This window comes from Oncorhynchus nerka, linkage group LG10 (assembly GCF_034236695.1).
Source record: "Oncorhynchus nerka isolate Pitt River linkage group LG10, Oner_Uvic_2.0, whole genome shotgun sequence".
Taxonomy (NCBI): domain Eukaryota; kingdom Metazoa; phylum Chordata; class Actinopteri; order Salmoniformes; family Salmonidae; genus Oncorhynchus; species Oncorhynchus nerka.
In genome coordinates this window covers 4043706-4061580 of record NC_088405.1, presented here as the reverse complement: position 1 = coordinate 4061580, position 17875 = coordinate 4043706, and the positions used below count along the sequence as shown (strand labels likewise).

General features: G+C 49.1%; 1 pseudogene; it reads left to right on the top strand.

Moving 5' to 3' along the window:
• LOC115120004 (alpha-actinin-2-like) overlaps window positions 1-17875 on the top strand; it is a 111926-nt pseudogene extending 94051 nt beyond the window's left edge.

Here is a 17875-nt window from a genome sequence, read left to right as displayed (position 1 = left end):
CCTATCAGATAGTAACATGATGTTGATTCCCGACTGTCTGGCCTGTATTAGTTTGACACCATGTCATGTCAGAACGCCGGATGACAACGCCGGTTCCTCTGTAACTCGGTCTGCTCTCCACCTCGCTCTGCAGAACCTGATCTCAGCCCATGACCAGTTCAAGGCCACCCTTCCGGAGGCTGACTGTGAGAGACAGGCCATCCTGAGCATCTACACGGAAGTGCAGAAGATAGCCCAGAGCTACGGCATCTCCCCCAACCTCACCAACCCCTACAGTGACATCACACCGGTGGAGATAGGACTCAAATGGGACAAGGTAGCTACTAGCGTCTCTAGGGACACTGTCTGCATCCCAAATGGGACAAGGTAGCTACTAGCGTCTCTAGGGACACTGTCTGCATCCCAAATGGGACAAGGTAGCTACTAGCGTCTCTAGGGACACTGTCTGCGTCCCAAATGGGACAAGGTAGCTACTAGCGTCTCTAGGGACACTGTCTGCATCCCAAATGGGACAAGGTAGCTACTAGCGTCTCTAGGGACACTCTCTGCGTCCCAAATGGGACAAGGTAGCTACTAGCGTCTCTAGGGACACTGTCTGCGTCCCAAATGGGACAAGGTAGCTACTAGCGTCTCTAGGGACACTGTCTGCGTCCCAAATGGGACAAGGTAGCTACTAGCGTCTCTAGGGACACTGTCTGCGTCCCAAATGGGACAAGGTAGCTACTAGCGTCTCTAGGGACACTGTCTGCGTCCCAAATGGGACATGGTAGCTACTAGCGTCTCTAGGGGCACTGTCTGCGTCCCAAATGGGACAAGGTAGCTACTAGCGTCTCTAGGGACACTGTCTGCATCCCAAATGGGACAAGGTAGCTACTAGCGTCTCTAGGGACACTGTCTGCGTCCCAAATGGGACAAGGTAGCTACTAGCGTCTCTAGGGACACTGTCTGCGTCCCAAATGGGACAAGGTAGCTACTAGCGTCTCTAGGGACACTGTCTGCGTCCCAAATGGGACAAGGTAGCTACTAGCGTCTCTAGGGACACTGTCTGCATCCCAAATGGGACAAGGTAGCTACTAGTGTCTCTAGGGACACTGTCTGCATCCCAAATGGGACAAGGTAGCTACTAGCGTCTCTAGGGACACTGTCTGCGTCCCAAATGGGACAAGGTAGCTACTAGCGTCTCTAGGGACACTGTCTGCGTCCCAAATGGGACAAGGTAGCTACTAGCGTCTCTAGGGACACTGTCTGCATCCCAAATGGGACAAGGTAGCTACTAGTGTCTCTAGGGACACTGTCTGCGTCCCAAATGGGACAAGGTAGCTACTAGCGTCTCTAGGGACACTGTCTGCATCCCAAATGGGACCCGATTCCTTATAATATATTATAGCGCACTAATTTTAACTAGAGCCATTTGGGATGCAGACAATGTCTGTTGTTTGTGTGTGTTGTACTGTGAATGTTTGTGTTAAAGCTCTTCAATCTCGATCCTGGAGAACCTCATGGTATGCACAACGGCTTGGTGATTCACTGATGAGTTAAATCAGGGGTTTTTGTGCTTGGCTATAACAAAAAAAGCCCCAGGGACCAGTGGGATTGAACAACCCTGTGTTAACTATAGACAGATTCCCAGACACAGATGAAGTCCTAGACTAAAAAAAGCACTCAAATGAAGAAACCATCCCATTGTGTTAACCAGGGACTGTAGCGTTAACCCTTTCTGTCCCGTTGATCAGGTGAAGAAGCTGGTTCCCCAGAGAAACAGTATTCTCCAGGAGGAACTAGCCAGACAGCACGCCAACGAACGTCTCAGACGCCAGTTTGCTGCCCAGGCCAACATCATCGGACCGTGGATCCAGACCAGGATGGAGGTGAGACAGACCTGTCCTGACCTCGGTCACCTGACGCCATGTCATGTACAACAGGCGGCACCTTAATCGGAGAGGACGGGCTCATTGTAGAATCAGTTCTGTTATACTCCCAGGCATTATTTTAACAGTTTTAGAAACTTTAGAGTGTTTTCTATCCAAATCAACCAATAATATGCATATCCTTGCTTCTGGGCCTGAGTAGCAGGCAGTTTACTTTGGTCTTTTCATCCAGACGCCAAAATACTGCCCCCTTAAGAAGTTTTAAAGCGGCTAGAACTACATGAATGGAATCGAACACCTGGTTTCGACTCCATTCAGTCCATTACAGACGTTATTATGAGCTGTCCTCCCCTCACCTGCCTCCTGTGCTGTACGCCTGTAGGGATCTGTACCTTCTAGGGTTGGGAGGATCAATTCCATTTCAATTCAGTCCATTCAGGAAGTAAATATTATTGGAATTTGGAATTTCAGTTGACTTCCTGAATGGACGTACTGGTAATGGAATTGATCCCCCCAACCGAACCCTGGCACCTAGGGCCCAAGCTGCATACTGATGACCCACCAACCAACCAACTAAGCAACCATCCTGTCTTTAACAGATGCTAAACACTGGCCTGCAGCTCAGTGGATGTTCTGAACACGAACACAAATTCTACATTCCAAAATGGCTCCCCATCCCCTTATATAGTGTCACTACTTTTGACCAGAGGCCTACGGACCCTAGGCAAAAGTAGTGTACTATATTAGAGAATAGGGTGCCATTTTGGGACGCGTCCGATAGTGACAGCGACGGTCTTCTCCTCCTCTCTCCCAACAGGAGATCGGGCGTAGTTCCGTGGACATCGGAGGTTCTCTGGAGGACCAGATGAGTCAGCTGAAGCAGTTTGAACAGGTTATCATCAACTACAAGTCCAACATCGACAAGCTAGAGGGAGACCATCAACATATCCAAGAGTCCTTGGTGTTCGACAACAAACACACCAACTACACCATGGAGGTACGTAGCTTATTGTGGGACTGGAACGATTCAGAGATCATTCTCACAAATAACATGTTGGGATCTGTTTTATGATCACGAAAACTTACTACTCTTGGCCTAGTGGTTAAGCTGTTGTTTTTCCACGTAGACCGGGGTTCAGATCCCACCCTGTGACTTGACTTGGCCTTCGGCCTTGTGCCCGGTAGACCGGGGTTCAGATCCCACCCTGTAACTTGGCCTTCGGCCTTGTGCCCGGTAGACCGGGGTTCAGATCCCACCCTGTGACTTGGCCTTCGGCCTTGTGCCCGGTAGACCGGGGTTCAGATCCCACCCTGTGACTTGACTTGGCCTTCGGCCTTGTGCCCGGTAGTCCGGGGTTCAGATCCCACCCTGTGACTTGGCCTTCGGCCTTGTGCCCGGTAGACCGGGGTTCAGATCCCACCCTGTGACTTGGCCTTCGGCCTTGTGCCCGGTAGACCGGGGTTCAGATCCCACCCTGTGACTTGGCCTTCGGCCTTGTGCCCGGTAGACCGGGGTTCAGATCCCACCCTGTAACTTGGCCTTCGGCTTTGTGCGCAGTAGACCGGGGTTCAGATCCCACCCTGTGACTTGGCCTTCTTCCTCCTCTCTCTCTCTCACCCTCCCTCTCTCTCTCTCCCTCTCTCTCTCTCTCTCTCCCACTCCCTCTCTCTCCCTGCAGCATATCCGTGTGGGTTGGGAGCAGCTGTTGACCACCATCGCTAGAACCATCAATGAGATCGAGACCCAGATTCTGACGCGCGACGCTAAAGGCATCAGCCAGCAACAGATGAACGAGTTCCGCCAGTCTTTCACTCACTTTGACAGGGTACTGTGTCCCTCCGTGTCCCTCCGTGTCCCTCTGTGTCTTTCACTCACTTTGACAGGGTACTGTACCCCTCTCTGTCCCTCCGTGTCCCTCTGTGTCCCTCTGTGTCCCTCCTCTCTGTCCCTCTGTGTCCCTGTCCCTAACCCTAACTCACTTTGACAGGGTACTGTGTCCCTCCTCTGTCCCTCTGTGTCCCTCCTCTCTGTCCCTCTGTGTCCCTCCTCTCTGTCCCTCTGTGTCCCTGTCCCTAACCCTAACTCACTTTGACAGGGTACTGTGTCCCTCCTCTGTATCTCTATGTGTCCCTCCTCTGTATCTCTCTGTGTCTCTTCTCTGTTTCCCTCTGTGTCCCTCCTCTGTGTCCCTCCTCTGTGTCCCTCTGTGTCCCTCCTCTGTTTCCCTCTGTGTCCCTCCTCTGTGTCCCTCCTCTGTTTCCCTCTGTGTCCCTCCTCTGTGTCCCTCTGTGTCCCTCTGTGTCTTTCCTGTGTCCCTGACCCTAACCCACTTTGACAGGGTTGTGTACCCCTCTGTGTCCCTGACCCTAACCCACTTCGACAGGGTTGTGTACCCCTCTGTGTCCCTGACCCTAACCCACTTCGACAGGGTTGTGTACCCCTCTGTGCCTTTCCAGTGTCCCTGACCCTAACCCACTTCGACAGGGTACTGTGTCCCTCTGTGTCTTTCCAGTGTCCCTGACCCTAACCCACTTTGACAGGGTACTGTGTCCCTCTGTGTCCCTGACCCTAACCCACTTCGACAGGGTTGTGTCCCCCTCCATGTCCCTGACCCTAACCCACTTCGACAGGGTTGTGTACCCCTCCGTGTCCCTGACCCTAACCCACTTCGACAGGGTTGTGTACCCCTCCGTGTCCCTGACCCTAACCCACTTCGACAGGGTTGTGTACCCCTCTGTGTCCCTCCTTGTCTTTCATGTGTCCCTGACCCTAACCCACTTCGACAGGGTTGTGTACCCTTCCATGTCCCTGACCCTAACCCACTTCGACAGGGTTGTGTACCCCTCCGTGTCCCTGACCCTAACCCACTTCGACAGGGTTGTGTCCCCCTCTGCTTCCCTCCGTGTCTCTGTCCTTCTCCTGTGTGGTAATGACAGTTATATTGTTTCTAAGTCCAGGAAGGTGACTTATCTAACTCAAGGCCTTGACCGCTTGTGATTTGGATTTCTTAGTATTTTGTTGAATGTTTGTAATATTATGGGATGTTACAGATCAAAACAACAATAAATCCTAATGACATTCAACTAACGTGCCCACTGTTACTGACACCATGGATCCTGTGTGTGTGTGGCTGTGTGGCTGCCTGCAGGACAGGTCTGGCAGACTGCCCTGTGAAGAGTTCAGAGCTTGCCTGATCAGTCTGGGTGAGACATAACAACCAATCTATGTGCACCTGTTACTAAATCCTCCTGGCATGGCATGATCTAGGATCAGGTCACCCCTATCCACGTACTTTAATATAAAAGTCACAACTGATCCTAGATCACCACTCCTACTGAGACTATGACCTGATCCTAGATCACCACTCCTACTGAGACTATGACCTGATCCTAGATCACCACTCCTACTGAGACTATGACCTGATCCTAGATCACCACTCCTACTGAGACTATGACCTGATCCTAGATCACCACTCCTACTGAGACTATGACCTGATCCTAGATCACCACTCCTACTGGGACTCTTTATGACCTGATCCTAGATCACCACTCCTACTAAGACTCTTTATGACCTGATCCTAGATCACCACTCCTACTGAGACTATGACCCTGATCCTAGATCACCACTCCTACTGAGACTCTGTATGACCTGATCCTAGATCACCACTCCTACTGAGACTCTGTATGACCTGATCCTAGATCACCACTCCTACTGGGACTATGACCTGATCCTAGATCACCACTCCTACTAAGACTCTTTATGACCTGATCCTAGATCACCACTCCTACTGAGACTATGACCCTGATCCTAGATCACCACTCCTACTGAGACTGTGACCTGATCCTAGATCACCACTCCTACTGAGACTCTGTATGACCTGATCCTAGATCACCACTCCTACTGAGACTCTGTATGACCTGATCCTAGATCACCACTCCTACTGAGACTCTTTATGACCTGATCCTAGATCACCACTCCTACTGAGACTCTTTATGTCCTGATCCTAGATCACCACTCCTACTGAGACTCTGTATGACCTGATCCTAGATCACCACTCCTACTGAGACTCTTTATGACCTGATCCTAGATCACCACTCCTACTGAGACTCTTTATGACCTGATCCTAGATCATCTGAGACGATGACCTGATCCTAGATCACCAGTCCTGAGACTCTGTATGACCTGATCCTAGATCACCACTCCTACTGAGACTCTTTATGACCTGATCCTAGATCACCACTCCTATTGAGACTGTGACCTGATCCTAGATCACCACTCCTACTGAGACTCTGTATGACCTGATCCTAGATCACCACTCCTACTGAGACTATGACCTGATCCTAGATCACCACTCCTACTGACTCTTTATGACCTGATCCTAGATCACCACCCTATGACCTGATCCTAGATCACCACTCCTACTGAGACTCTTTATGACCTGATCCTAGATCACCACTCCTACTGAGACTCTTTATGACCTGATCCTCGATCACCACTCCTACTGAGACTCTTTATGACCTGATCCTAGATCACCACTCCTATTGAGACTGTGACCTGATCCTAGATCACCACTCCTACTGAGACTGTGACCTGATCCTAGATCACCACTCCTATTGAGACTGTGACCTGATCCTAGATCACCACTCCTACTGAGACTCTTTATGACCTGATCCTAGATCACCACTCCTACTGAGACTCTTTATGTCCTGATCCTAGATCACCACTCCTACTGAGACTATGACCTGATCCTAGATCACCACTCCTATTGAGACTGTGACCTGATCCTAGATCACCACTCCTACTGAGACTCTTTATGTCCTGATCCTAGATCACCACTCCTACTGAGACTGTGACCTGATCCTAGATCACCACTCCTATTGAGACTGTGACCTGATCCTAGATCACCACTCCTACTGAGACTCTTTATGTCCTGATCCTAGATCACCACTCCTATTGAGACTGTGACCTGATCCTAGATCACCACTCCTACTGAGACTCTTTATGTCCTGATCCTAGATCACCACTCCTACTGAGACTCTTTATGACCTGATCCTAGATCACCACTCCTACTGAGACTGTGACCTGATCATAGATCACCACTCCTACTGAGACTCTGTATGACCTGATCCTAGATCACCACTCCTACTGAGACTCTTTATGACCCTGAACCTAGATCACCACTCCTACTGAGACTCTTTATGACCCTGAACCTAGATCACCACTCCTACTGAGACTATGACCCTGAACCTAGATCAATACTCCTACTGAGACTCATTATGACCTGATCCTAGATCACCACTCCTACTGAGACTATGACCTGATCCTAGATCACCACTCCTACTGAGACTATGACCCTGATCCTAGATCACCACTCCTACTGAGACTCTGTATGACCTGATCCTAGATCACCACTCCTACTGAGACTCTGTATGACCTGATCCTAGATCACCACTCCTACTGAGACTCTGTATAACCTGATCCTAGATCACCACTCCTACTGAGACTCTTTATGTCCTGATCCTAGATCACCACTCCTACTAAGACTCTATGACCTGATCCTAGATCACCACTCCTATTGAGACTCTTTATGACCTGATCCTAGATCACCACTCCTACTGGGACGGTCCCTGAATACGGGCCCAGATGTGTGTATATATAGTATTGTGCTGTAGGTATCGTTGAATATCTCTCTCTGTTAGAGAAACAATGACATGGTGTTTAACACAGGCTTTCCTCTCATCAAAGACACTAAATGAATGATATTTTCTTTCTCTCTGTTCTTTGTCTTGTGCTTCTTGTCACTGTCTGCCTGTCTGTCTGTCCGCCTGTCCGTATGGCTGTACGTCTGTCTCCCATACCTCTCTCCTCTCCTTGTCATATCCCCTCTCCCCCTCCCTCACAATACTTCTCTTCCTCTCTTTGTCATATCCACACTCCCCTCCTATCTCCTATCCCTCCTCCTCCTCCTCCTACTCTCCCTCCTCCCCCACCTCTCTACTCCTCCCTCCCCCCCTCTCCCTCCTTTTCCACCTCTCTACTCCTCCCTCCTCTCCCTCCTCCTCCACCTCTCTACTCCTCCCTCCTCTCCCACCTCCTCCACCTCTCTACTCCTCCCTCCCCTCCTCTTCCTCCCTCCTCCTCCGCCCTCCTCCTTTTCCTCCTTCTCCTCTCCACCCTCCTCCTCCACCTCTCTACTCCTCTCCCCTCCTCCTCTCCCTCCTCTTCCTCCCTCCTCCTCCTCCTCCTCCTCCTCCTCGCCACCCTGCAGAAGAAGAAAGGAGGCATGGAGACAGATGACTTCAGAGCCTGTCTGATCTCCATGGGCTATGATCTGGTAAATACATAAGACTGTCATAGGACTGTTATAAGACTGTCATAGGACTGTCATAAGACTGTTATAGGACTGTCATAAGACTGTCATAAGACTGTTATAAGACTGTCATAAGACTGTTATAAGACTGTCATAGGACTGTTATCAGACTGTCATAAGACTGTTATAAGACTGTCATAGGACTGTCATAAGACTGTTATCAGACTGTCATAAGACTGTTATAAGACTGTCATAGGACTGTTATCAGACTGTCATAAGACTGTTATAAGACTGTCATCGGACTGTCATAGGACTGTCATAGGACTGTCATAAGACTGTCATAGGACTGTCATAAGACTGTCATAGGACTGTCATAGGACTGTCATAAGACTGTCATAGGACTGTCATAAGACTGTCATAGGACTGTCATAGGACTGTCATAGGACTGTTATAGGACTGTTATAGGACTGTTATAGGACTGTCATAGGACTGTCATCAGACTGTCATAGGACTGTTATAGGACTGTCATCAGACTGTCATAAGACTGTCATAGGACTGTCGTAGGACTGTCATAAGACTGTCATAAGACTGCCATAGGACTGCCATAGGACTGTCATCGGACTGTCATAAGACTGTTATAAGACTGTTATAGGACTGTTATAAGACTGTCATCGGACTGTCATCGGACTGTCATAGGACTGTTATAGGACTGTTATAAGACTGTTATAGGACTGTCATAGGACTGTTATAAGACTGTCATAGGACTGTTATAGGACTGTCATCCGACTGCCACCAAAATGTCTGTCACTGTTTAAGTAACCTTAATCTTTAAAAGTGACTTTCATCAGAATGATCAATATTATCTGTCAGTGTATTTAACACTGTTGATCCTGATCCAAAATGGCCTCCAGATACGCTGAGTATTGGGGTCAACGGTATTTCTATTCCAGGGTAGCAGCACACATAGCTGGTATGGCCAGCTGGTAGTGTCACTCAGTGGCTGGTGTGACTCAAATGACTCTCTGTTCACTATATAGTGCACTACTGTTGACCAGGGCTCATAGGGCTCTGTTCACTATTTAGTGCACTACTGTTGACCTTGGCTCATAGGGCTCACAGGGCTCTGTTCACTATATAGTGCACTACTGTTGACCAGGGCTCATAGGGCTCTGGTCACTATATAGTGCACTACTGTTGACCAGGGCTCATAGGGTTCACAGGGCTCTGTTCACTATATAGTGCACTACTGTTGACCATGGCTCATAGGGCTCACAGGGCTCTGTTCACTATATAGTGCACTACTGTTGACCAGGGCTCATAGGGCTCTGTTCACTATATAGTGCACTACTGTTGACCAGGGCTCATAGGGTTCACAGGGCTCTGTTCAAAGGTAGTGCACTATATAGGGAATAGGTAGTGCACTATATAGGGAATAGGTAGTGACCTATATAGGGAATAGGTAGTGCACTATGAAGGGAATAGGTAGTGCACTATATAGGGACTAGGTAGTGGACTATATAGGGAATAGGTAGTGCACTATATAGGGAATAGGTAGTGCACTATGTAGGGAAGAGGTAGTGCACTATATAGGGAATAGGTAGTGGACTATGAAGGGAATAGGTAGTGCACTATATACATTTACATTACATTTAAGTCATTTAGCAGACACTCTTATCCAGAGCGACTTACAAATTGGTGCATTCACCTTATGACATCCAGTGGAACAGTAGTGCATCTAAATCTTTTAAGGGGGTGAGAGGGATTACTTTATCCTATCCTAGGTATTCCTTAAAGAGGTGGGGTTTCAGGTTTCTCCGGAAGGTGGTGATTGACTCCGCTGTCCTGGCGTCGTGAGGGAGTTTGTTCCACCATTCGGGGGCCAGAGCAGCGAACAGTTTTGACTGGGCTGAGCGGGAACTGTACTTCCTCAGTGGTAGGGAGGCGAGCAGGCCAGAGGTGGATGAACGCAGTGCCCTTGTTTGGGTGTAGGGCCTGATCAGAGCCTGGAGGTACTGAGGTGCCGTTCCCCTCACAGCTCCGTAGGCAAGCACCATGGTCTTGTAGAGGATGCGAGCTTCAACTGGAAGCCAGTGGAGAGAGCGGAGGAGCGGGGTGACGTGAGAGAACTTGGGAAGGTTGAACACCAGACGGGCTGCGGCGTTCTGGATGAGTTGTAGGGGTTTAATGGCACAGGCAGGGAGCCCAGCCAACAGCGAGTTGCAGTAATCCAGACGGGAGATGACAAGTGCCTGGATTAGGACCTGCGCCGCTTCCTGTGTGAGGCAGGGTCGTACTCTGCGGATGTTGTAGAGCATGAACCTACAGGAACGGGCCACCGCCTTGATGTTAGTTGAGAACGACAGGGTGTTGTCCAGGATCACGCCAAGGTTCTTAGCGCTCTGGGAGGAGGACACAATGGAGTTGTCAACCGTGATGGCGAGATCATGGAACGGGCAGTCCTTCCCCGGGAGGAAGAGCAGCTCCGTCTTGCCGAGGTTCAGCTTGAGGTGGTGATCCGTCATCCACACTGATATGTCTGCCAGACATGCAGAGATGCGATTCGCCACCTGGTCATCAGAAGGGGGAAAGGAGAAGATTAATTGTGTGTCGTCTGCATAGCAATGATAGGAGAGACCATGTGAGGTTATGACAGAGCCAAGTGACTTGGTGTATAGCGAGAATAGGAGAGGGCCTAGAACAGAGCCCTGGGGGACACCAGTGGTGAGAGCACGTGGTGTGGAGACGGATTCTCGCCACGCCACCTGGTAGGAGCGACCTGTCAGGTAGGACGCAATCCAAGCGTGGGCCGCGCCGGAGATGCCCAACTCGGAGAGGGTGGAGAGGAGGATCTGATGGTTCACAGTATCGAAGGCAGCCGATAGGTCTAGAAGGATGAGAGCAGAGGAGAGAGAGTTAGCTTTAGCAGTGCGGAGCGCCTCCGTGATACAGAGAAGAGCAGTCTCAGTTGAATGACTAGTCTTGAAACCTGACTGATTTGGATCAAGAAGGTCATTCTGAGAGAGATAGCGGGAGAGCTGGCCAAGGACGGCACGTTCAAGAGTTTTGGAGAGAAAAGAAAGAAGGGATACTGGTCTGTAGTTGTTGACATTGGAGGGATCGAGTGTAGGTTTTTTCAGAAGGGGTGCAACTCTCGCTCTCTTGAAGACGGAAGGGACGTAGCCAGCGGTCAGGGATGAGTTGATGAGCGAGGTGAGGTAAGGGAGAAGGTCTCCGGAAATGGTCTGGAGAAGAGAGGAGGGGATAGGGTCAAGCGGGCAGGTTGTTGGGCGGCCGGCCGTCACAAGACGCGAGATTTCATCTGGAGAGAGAGGGAGAAAGAGGTCAGAGCACAGGGTAGGGCAGTGTGAGCAGAACCAGCGGTGTCGTTTGACTTAGCAAACGAGGATCGGATGTCGTCGACCTTCTTTTCAAAATGGTTGACGAAGTCATCTGCAGAGAGGGAGGAGGGGGAGGAGGATTCAGGAGGGAGGAGAAGGTTGCAAAGAGCTTCCTAGGGTTAGAGGCAGATGCTTGGAATTTAGAGTGGTAGAAAGTGGCTTTAGCAGCAGAGAGAGAAGAGGAAAATGTAGAGAGGAGGGAGTGAAAGGATGTCAGGTCCGCAGGGAGGCGAGTTTTCCTCCATTTCCGCTCGGCTGCCCGGAGCCCTGTTCTGTGAGCTCGCAATGAGTCGTCGAGCCACGGAGCGGGAGGGGAGGACCGAGCCGGCCTGGAGGATAGGGGACATAGAGAGTCAAAGGATGCAGAAAGGGAGGAGAGGAGGGTTGAGGAGGCAGAATCAGGAGATAGGTTGGAGAAGGTTTGAGCAGAGGGAAGAGATGATAGGATGGAAGAGGAGAGAGTAGCGGGGAGAGAGAGCGAAGGTTGGGACGGCGCGATACCATCCGAGTAGGGGCAGTGTGGGAAGTGTTGGATGAGAGCGAGAGGGAAAAGGATACAAGGTAGTGGTCGGAGACTTGGAGGGGAGTTGCAATGAGGTTAGTGGAAGAACAGCATCTAGTAAAGATGAGGTCGAGCGTATTTCCTGCCTTGTGAGTAGGGGGGGAAGGTGAGAGTGTGAGGTCAAAAGAGGAGAGGAGTGGAAAGAAGGAGGCAGAGAGGAATGAGTCAAAGGTAGACGTGGGGAGGTTAAAGTCGCCCAGAACTGTGAGAGGTGAGCCGTCCTCAGGAAAGGAGCTTATCAAGGCATCAAGCTCATTGATGAACTCTCCGAGGGAACCTGGAGGGCGATAAATTATAAGGATGTTAAGCTTGAAAGGGCTGGTAACTGTGACAGCATGGAATTCAAAGGAGGCGATAGACAGATGGGTAAGGGGAGAAAGAGAGAATGACCACTTGGGAGAGATGAGGATCCCGGTGCCACCACCCCGCTGACCAGAAGCTCTCGGGGTGTGCGAGAACACGTGGGCGGACGAAGAGAGAGCAGTAGGAGTAGCAGTGTTGTCTGTGGTGATCCATGTTTCCATCAGTGCCAAGAAGTCGAGGGACTGGAGGGAGGCATAGGCTGAGATGAACTCTGCCTTGTTGGCCGCAGATCGGCAGTTCCAGAGGCTACCGGAGACCTGGAACTCCACGTGGGTCGTGCGCGCTGGGACCACCAGATTAGGGTGGCCGCGGCCACGCGGTGTGGAGCGTTTGTATGGTCTGTGCAGAGAGGAGAGAACAGGGATAGACAGACACATAGTTGACAGGCTACACAAGAGGCTACGCTAATGCAAAGGAGATTGGAATGACAAGTGGACTACACGTCTCGAGTGTTCAGAAAGTTAAGCTTACGTAGCAAGAATCTTATTGACTAAAATGATTAAAATGATACAGTACTGCTGAAGTAGGCTAGCTGGCAGAAGCTGCGTTGTTGACTATGTAGGCTAGCTGGCAGTGGCTGCGTTGTTGACACTACACTAATCAAGTCGTTCCGTTGAGTGTAATAGTTTCTACTGTGCTGCTATTCGGGGCTAGCTGGCTAGCTAGCAGTGTTGATTACGTTACGTTGCGTTAAAAGAACGACAATAGCTGGCTAGCTAACCTAGGAAATCGCTCTAGACTACACAATTATCTTTGATACAAAGACGGCTATGTAGCTAGCTATGTAGCTAGCTACGATCAAACAAATCAAGCCGTTGTGCTGTAATGAAATGAAATGAAAAATGTGATACTACCTGTGGAGCGAAGCGAAATGCGACCGGATTGTTGAGTGCGGAAGTTCTGTTCGGTAGACGTTGGCTAGCTGTTGGCTAGCTAGCAGTGTCTCCTACGTTAAGGACGACAAATAGCTGGCTAGCTAACCTCGGTAAATTAAGATAATCACTCTAAAACTACACACTCTAAACTACACAATTATCTTGGATACGAAGACAGCAAAGACAACTATGTAGCTAGCTAACACTACACTAATCAAGTCGTTCAGTTGAGTGTAATAGTTGTGCTGCTAATCGGTAGACGGTGGACTAGCTAACGGTGGACGTTAGCTAGCTGGCTAGCTGCAGGGCAGTGTAGACTGCGTTAGGACGACGAAATACGATAATTACGCAATTATCTATGATACAAAGACGGCTATGTAGCTAGCTAAGAAGAAATTGCTAAGATTAGACAAATCAAACCGTTGTACTATAATGAAATGTAATACTACCTGCGGACCGAGTGCAGATGCCGAGTGCAGATGCGACCGCTCGCTCCAACCCGGAAGTATCTCCCTATATAGGGAATATGTAGTGCACTATATAGGGAATAGGTAGTGCACTATGAAGGCAATAGGCAGTGCACTATATAGGGAATAGGTAGTGCACTATGAAGGGAATAGGTAGTGCACTATATAGGGAATAGGTAGTGCACTATATAGGGAATAGGTAGTGCACTATGAAGGGAATAGGTAGTGCACTATGAAGGGAATAGGTAGTGCACTATATAGGGAATAGGTAGTGCACTATATAGGGAATAGGTAGTGCACTATATAGGGAATAGGTAGTGCACTATATAGGGAATAGGTAGTGCACTATATAGGGAATAGGTAGTGCACTATATAGGGAATAGGTAGTGCACTATATAGGGAATAGGTAGTGCACTATATAGGGAATAGGTAGTGCACTATATAGGGAATAGGTAGTGGACTATGAAGGGAATAGGTAGTGCACTATATAGGGAATAGGTAGTGCACTATATAGGGAATAGGTAGTGCACTATATAGGGAATAGGTAGTGCACTATATAGGGAATGGGTAGTGCACTATGAAGGGAATAGGTAGTGCACTATATAGGGAATAGGTAGTGCACTATATAGGGAATAGGTAGTGCACTATATAGGGAATAGGTAGTGCACTATATAGGGAATAGGTAGTGCACTATGAAGGGAATAGGTAGACTGGTCTCTCTTTGTAGTGTACAGATAACAGACATGAGTAATGTATCAAACATGACCCTTTACCAGCTAGGACATGGGTAATGTATCAAACATAACCCTTTATCAGGTAGGACATGAGTAATGTATCAAACATAACCCTTTATCAGGTAGGACATGAGTAATGTATCAAACATAACCCTTTATCAGGTAGGACATGAGTAATGTATCAAACATTACCCTTTACCAGGTAGGACTTGAGTAATGTATCAAACATTACCCTTTACCAGGTAGGACATGGGTAATGTATCAAACATAACCCTTTACCAGGTAGGACATGAGTAATGTACCAAACATAACCCTTAACCAGGTAGGACATGAGTAATGTATCAAACATAACCCTTTATCAGGTAGGACATGAGTAATGTATCAAACATAACCCTTTATCAGGTAGGACATGAGTAATGTATCAAACATAACCCTTAACCAGGTAGGACATGAGTAATGTATCAAGCATTACCCTTTATCAGCTAGGACATGAGTAATGTATCAAACATAACCCTTTACCAGGTAGGACATGAGTAATGTATCAAACATAACCCTTTACCAGGTAGGTCATGAGTGATGTATCAAACATAACCCTTTATCAGGTAGGGCATGGGTAATGTATCAAACATAACCCTTAACCAGGTAGGACATGAGTAATGTATCAAACATGACCCTTTACCAGGTAGGACATGAGTAATGTATCAAACATGACCCTTTACCAGGTAGGACATGAGTAATGTATCAAACATAACCCTTTACCAGGTAGGACATGAGTAATGTATCAAACATAACCCTTTATCAGGTAGGGCATGGGTAATGTATCAAACATAACCCTTAACCAGGTAGGACATGAGTAATGTATCAAACATGACCCTTTACCAGGTAGGACATGAGTAATGTATCAAACATTACCCTTTATCAGCTAGGACATGAGTAATGTATCAAACATGACCCTTTACCAGGTAGGACATGAGTAATGTATCAAACATAACCCTTTATCAGGTAGGACATGAGTAGCACAGCCATCTTATCTGTCTTTTATTCTCAACCTGATTGACTCAATGTTAGCCTGGTTCCAGATCAGTTTGTTATGTCACCTGACAATGTCCATATGTATTGGCAAGACAGCACAAACAGATCTGGGACCTGGCTAAAATCAACGTGTCTGTTGTCATGCTGTAGCCTGGGTTCCACTCTGCTCTGTGGTTTGTAGGGAGAGTCTGAGTTTGCCCGCATCATGTCTCTAGTGGATCCCAACGGGTCCAACAAGGTGACCTTCCAGTCCTTCGTTGACTTCATGACTAGAGAGACGTCCGACTCAGACACCTCAGAGCAGGTCCTCGCCTCCTTCAAGATCCTGGCTGCTGATAAGGTGGGAAGTGATGGCTCTCTGTCTGTCTCTCTCACTGGCTTCCTCTCTGTCTCTGTCACTGGCTTCCTCTCTGTCTCTCTCACTCGCTTCCTCTCTGTCTCTCTCACTCGCTCGCTTCCTCTCTGTCTCTGTCACTGGCTTCCTCTCTGTCTCTCTCCCTTGCTTCCTCTCTGTCTCTCTGTGTCTGTCTCCCTCGCTTCCTCTGTGTCTCTCTCACTCGCTTCCTCTGTCTCTCTCTCACTGGCTTCCTCTCTGTCTCTGTCTGTCTCTCTCACTCACTTCCTCTCTGTCTCTCTCACTCACTTCCTCTCTGTCTCTCTCACTCGCTTCCTCTCTGTCTCTCTCACTCGCTTCCTCTCTGTCTCTCTCATTGGCTTCCTCTCTGTGTCTCTCACTCGCTTTCTCTCTGTCTCTCTCACTCGCTTCCTCTGTCTCTCTCACTGGCTTCCTCTCTGTGTCTCTCACTCGCTTTCTCTCTGTCTCTCTCACTCGCTTCCTCTCTGTCTCTCTCACTCGCTTCCTCTCTGTCTCTGTCTCACTGGCTTCCTCTCTGTGTCTCTCACTCGCTTCCTCTCTGTCTCTCTCACTCGCTTCCTCTGTCTCTGTCTGTCTGTCTCCCTCGCTTCCTCTCTGTCTCTCTCACTGGCTTCCTCTCTGCGTCTCTGTCTGTCTCTCTCACTCGCTTCCTCTGTGTCTGTCTGTCTCTCTCACTCGCTTCCTCTCTGTCTCTCTCACTCGCTTCCTCTCTGTCTCTCTCACTCGCTTCCTCTCTGTCTCTCTCACTGGCTTCCTCTCTGTCTGTCTCACTGGCTTCCTCTCTGTCTCTCTCACTGGCTTCCTCTGTGTCTCTCTCACTGGCTTCCTCTCTGTCTCTGTCTGTCTGTCTCCCTCGCTTCCTCTGTGTCTCTCTCACTGGCTTCCTCTGTGTCTCTCTCACTCGCTTCCTCTCTGTCTCTCTCACTCGCTTCCTCTCTGTCTCTGTCTGTCTCTCTCACTCGCTTTCTCTCTGTCTCTCTCACTCGCTTCCTCTCTGTCTCTCTCACTCGCTTCCTCTGTGTCTGTCTGTCTCTCTCACTCGCTTCCTCTCTGTCTCTCTCACTTGCTTCCTCTCTGTCTGTGTCTGTCTCTCTCACTCACTTCCTCTCTGTCTCTGTCACTTGCTTCCTCTCTGTCTCTCTCACTGGCTTCCTCTCTGTCTCTCTCACTGGCTTCCTCTCTGTCTCTGTCACTTGCTTCCTCTCTGTCTCTCTCACTGGCTTCCTCTCTGTCTCTGTCTGTCTCTTCCTCTCTGTCTCTCTCACTGGCTTCCTCTCTGTCTCTGTCTGTCTCTTCCTCTCTGTCTCTCTCACTGGCTTCCTCTCTGTCTCTCTCATTGGCTTCCTCTCTGTCTCTGTCTGTCTCTTCCTCTCTGTCTCTGTCTGTCTCTTCCTCTCTGTCTCTGTCTGTCTCTTCCTCTCTGTCTCTGTCTGTCTCTTCCTCTTTCACCCCTTTCCTTTATCCGTCTCGTGCATGCTTTCTCTCTCTCTCAAGTCAAGTCACGTCACAATTTATTTTAAAGTCTATTTTACGACGTCATCTCAAATGTGTTCACTAATGTCACTCTGTGTCGTATCCTTTTCCATAGCCCTTCATCCTGCTGGAGGAGCTGCGTAGAGAGCTGCCCCCTGAGCAGGCAGAGTACTGTATCTCCAGGATGCCCCTGTACAATGGGCCTGACGGGGTCCCAGGGGCTCTGGACTACACTGCCTTCTCCACGGCCCTCTATGGGGAGAGCGACCTCTAGCTTCACACACCAGAAATGCCCCCTGACCTTGTGTCAGACTCGCCCTGTTTTGTTCCACACATTTACGTCTAAATTGATTCGTATTTCGACCGGTACTAAAGGGAGTTATATTTTTGAGAAATTACAAAGCATTTTAAAGCCG